Genomic DNA, 5,187 nt, shown 5'->3' with positions numbered 1-5,187 from the left:
TGGATGCATTTCCTTTTTGTGAGAAAACTTCTTATTCGATGTACCCAAATGAATTACCATAAGAAAACAGACCAGGGTTGACGATAGGAAACCGTTTGCAAAGATGTCTTTACAATGTCATGTCAGGCTTGACAGTGGTTGAAACAAAATGAAAGGCAGTATATCTCGGTAGTTGATACTTGCTGTTGGCTTACTGCTTTCAAAAAGTGATGGACATATTTATAACCGCTAGGACTTTGTTATAATACAGATATGTAATGAATTTAAACAATTGCAAACATAAGCAACAATGCAATGAACAAGCAGTTTGATTACAAATGTAGTTCGATTACAAATGTATATACGGAAAAAGTCTGTACCTAATCACGTGGTGTGAAAATGAATTTCGATAACAAAGGTAGTATGTCTGGATGTGTAAAGAATAATTGTTTCTTTTAGTGCAATGTATCGCGCAAAACTTAAGACAAATAACTTAATACCGGAAACAACGTCATTGATTTTTATTCTCAGCACTTTGGTTTTCTTACGGTAAAACTGACTAAAATGATGAAGGCAGTGATATTATACCTCAATAAACTCACAGTTTCAAACGGTGAGTATATAAGGATATAATTTATCGTGATTCTTCAATACATCACCGAAAAGCTTGAACTAAATTATGATTCTTCATCGTCATTGAAACCTGGTTATATAAAATCAAATTCCTTAGCAGCATCTACTCGACATTATGCGTTGTGTGGTTATTTTATAGAATATTATTTACTGCGTTATGCGGTTCTTATAACTATAGATTCTGAATTCAAATTTGTTTACATTCGACAGGTATTGTTTACTCTCCGATTGGAGTTGTATTAACTATGGCACTTTGGGTGTTGAAGACGCCTAACAAAAGAATGCACTGCATTGTCAACACATTTTTTTATGTTTAACGACTTATTTCCAAGCCTAGGGTAGGCCAAGCGTCAATGTACGTACAGGTTGACGTACGTTGTGAACTTCTCTTATGGTATTTTCGCCGATTTTAGTTAAATTGGATTGTGTTTTATTTTCATTTCATACGTCTAGAAACTGCTGCGACTAGAGAGTACTTAAAATAATAATAGCGAAACCAGTTGATGTATTGTTGAAAAATAACTTAATGCAAACACCAAAACGAAATATAAAACCAATATGGATTTACAGTGGTGGAAATAAACACAAGTCCGCAAGCCCTGCACTGGTGAAATGTCTTCCGGGCTTGCTCATATTATTAATTATATATACCAGAGCTTGTTTAAAAAAATGATGCCAAGCAGAGGTATAAGAATTTTGGCTTTTTCATCTAAAAGTCTTATTTCAATAACTGATGTAATACCGATGTTTATATCCTAATATACGTGTTCCTTTATGTAATACCAGTTGCATAACATACCTAAAGTCAGCTAATCAAAGCGTTGTGGTCTCTCGGTCAGCATGTGTTTCTTACGGTGACATAGAGGTGACATTTTTTTTATCTCTTTAAAACGACGTAAATATCTCGTTATAAGGGCTTAGTAGCTGGTTAAAGCGACTTACGTTTCACGTTAAAACGACTAAGTATTCTTGTAAATATTACGTATGCGTACAAAATATTGGACTTTCATTTCCAACATGTATCACATCGTCTGAAAACTGTGAGAATACGTACTTTGTACATGTAATGTTAATTGTCTGAATTCTGTTTTATTCGCATGAACGACACGTTTTAGCAAACAAGGGTCATTTAGTTTAAACAAATTTTATAACGATTGTGAACCAAGTTGTTTCAATATTATATTATGCACTAAGCGTAAATGATCTAAATAGGAAAAATATGTATACCCAATCATTCAAACTTTGCATTGATACCAAATTAAGAGCATTTCAGTACAAATTTCTTCTTAGAATACTGCCTGATAATAGTAAACTTTATCGATACAAAATTAGTTCTTGCAGTCTTTGTGATTTTTGCTCAATGTATATAGATTCGAACAAACATATGTTTTTGGAATGCCATTCCACCCAAATATTCTGGAACAAAATAACACGCTTACACGCATATTTGAGGTTGATATTTCGACAATAAATTACAGTGATGTCACTTTTTGTTACTTTAAGTCATTAAATGGGAATTATGAATATGCAATTAACTTTGTTATACTTCTTGCAAAATACTTTATCTTTAAATCAAAGTGTGAAGGAAGTACGCCTGTCTTTGAGGCTTTTGTTCCATATTTTTCAAAGAGACTGCAAACAGAAAAGATAATAGCTATGGCCAAAACTAAATTGCATACGTTTCATGATACCGCACGTTTACACCAATGTAAGAATGTAAATTTCATCCACATTGCTTACTTGCTTTTTTTCTATTCAACATTTCTTAATTTCTTATAAACTAACACCCAAAAACAGAAAAACCCAAATAGTTTTCATGATTGAATTTGGTACACGACTTTTCTATACTTTATGAATATATGTATGATGTATATTTGAGAAAATAAAATTGAAAACAAAAATATATTTATATACTATTCACTCTCGTTGGCACACTTTTTCCCTAATATGTGGTCTTATGTTGTTGGGTGAACCGGCGTAACCGGAGGTAACCCACTTGGCTGGCTTTGTGGTCACAAACCAAATTCACATGCGCCCAGTCCGGGTCGCCTTGGTGAGAAGCGACAGCGCTAACCTCTGCTCCAACCGGACAGACAACGGTTAGTTAAGGTCTAATCATGTTCGCACCGAAATGTTTATATTAACAAAAACACTAGTATACTCAGTGTGTGTATACCACGTTATGAATTAAGTCACATATGCAACGTCGGAAGGCAACATTTTGCTTCGAATGAAGACTTAAAACAAAGATAACTTTTATTTTGTTCACGATTTTAAATGGAACAAACGGCAGTCCATGCCGCTCAAAGAGCACCGCCTTCGTTTTATTTCCAAACTTTGATTGGGTGATTGGTTTCATCAAACAATTCGACTAATATGTTTCTAAAATAATGCTTTGACAGTGCTCTGTGAGACGGCCGTTTTGTAGAAAGGTTAGTCGAGGTGTTTAAGAAACTAAACCCTCAATAACTTTGAACTTTTTTTGGAACTTATATTCAAATACTCATGGCCGATTACAGGCATACAGAGTTAACAAACAAAATGCAATAATAAAATGGAATGGCGAACAATGGATACACATAACATACAAAGAATGACATGAAAATTACTCTCTACAACACTACAACAAGACATATGTACAATGGACAAAGACAAAATAGTTTGCATGAGAAGAAAAAAAGAAAAGATAAAAGGATGGTGGAGTTGGCACTAAATAAAATTTATCTTTTAAATTTGAACAAAATATTTTTTTATGAATTTAGCTAGTCTAATTGTAGTAGAGGTGTCAGTGCTACACATTAATTTCTGAAACTTAAGTGTATTTGGATACTGATAGTAATATTTATCAATAAACTTAACCCTCAATAAAGAAAAAAAACTCTAGTAGAGGACATTTAAGCGGCACAGACTGCGCTATGTTTTATTTAAAATGGAGAAGTAATGGTGAAGTTATCTGTGTTTAAAGTCTTCATTTAAAGGAAAATATTGCTTTCCGACGTAGCAATTATGACATAATTAATTACTTGGTTTACACACACTGAATATACCAGTTAAAACAATATATCAACAAATGACAGACAGTCGCAAACCAATATAATGCAGGTTGATAAAACACGGACTCTATGCCTTCGCAATAGTTTGTTAACAGGTATTGTTCTCTATGGAAAATACACATGTTTATAAAACATGGCTGCATACCGGCAGACATTAAATTTTGATAATGCCAGCTCTTGTTTTTGCCTATACATACTATTAATATATCCCTGAGATTGTGTATTTAAAGTTGATTAAATTGAATTGATTCTGGTGCGATAGTTTTTTCATATTTGGAAAGTTTACCAATTTACAGCTTGAAAGGTCATGGACTGTCATTGGCGTCATTGGCGGTGATTGTACGCCTTTAAATTGTTGGATAGGTAGCCATATAAGGAAAGGCGCAAAACATTGTCGACAGCGCCACCAGTACTCGACAGCGCCATTATCAGAGTAACAGTGCAAACATATTTCTAAGAATTGCTCATTAGTTGTGTTGTGTTCCGATGTAAGAACTATTCACAAACAGTTATATTTGCATGCGCCAGAATGTTCTTACGGTGTGTGTAAGCAGTGAAGCTTCATGAAATGTTAGCAGATCTCAAATTATGCACATGTCCGAGTCGGGAGAAAAGCTCCTGACACAACAGTTCGCACAATATTGAAACGAAATTGTAGCCAACCTGTTACTCGGTACTACATTTTCCGATTTTCGAAATGTCCATTTGATAAAATAATCAAATAGAATATAAATCATACTCACGTGTTCGGAAGTAAACATAAGGCATCGCTGCACCACCGAAGTGTCGGCCATGCTATGGCCATGAATAAAAACATTCTTAAGTCTGAGTCTAGACTCAGTTTTGGAAAGCATGTTTACCACGTGATAAATTACGTCATATATGCTAAGTCGGAAGGCAACATTTTGCTTAAAATACAGACTTAAATCAAATATAACTTTTCTTTAACTTCACCATTTTAAATAAAACAAAGGGCAGTCTATGCCGCTTAAAGAGCCCCGCCTTTGTTTCATCATCGAAGTTTGATAAGGTGATTAGTTTCATCAAATACTTCTACAAACCTGTTTCCAAAATAATGTTTTGACAGCGCAGTTTTAAAAAGTGTGTTAAGAAGCTCAACTCTAAATCTAACTCTGGTAAAAGACCGAAGGCTCCGTAAGCGGCGTATTCTGCGCTATTTTAAAATGGTGAAGAAATAGTGAAGTTATCTTTGTTTAAAGTCTTCATTCGAAGCAAAACTTTATATGCGTTGAGCGACAAGCGTGATTTATGAGCGTCCGCATCGTTCGTATATAAAGGACTAGCACACTTTTATACTATAGGTCGGGTTCCAATTTGTGAGCAATTTATGCGACATTTAAGAGCCTTTTTGCTTTCCTGATGGTGGGTTAATTATACAATGAAAACTACAGAGATAAGCAAATAAGCCATGGTGGAAATACGAAAATACAAACATGATCTTAGTTTTCTTTTTATACAACCAAAGAAATTTGTTACTGCGCATTTTTCATAAGCTCCCTCA

The sequence above is a fragment of the Mya arenaria genome, chromosome 6 (genome assembly GCF_026914265.1).
Source record: "Mya arenaria isolate MELC-2E11 chromosome 6, ASM2691426v1".
Taxonomy (NCBI): Eukaryota; Metazoa; Mollusca; class Bivalvia; order Myida; family Myidae; genus Mya; species Mya arenaria.
The sequence above is the reverse complement of the archived record's forward strand: the minus strand, read 5'-3'. Positions refer to the sequence as shown.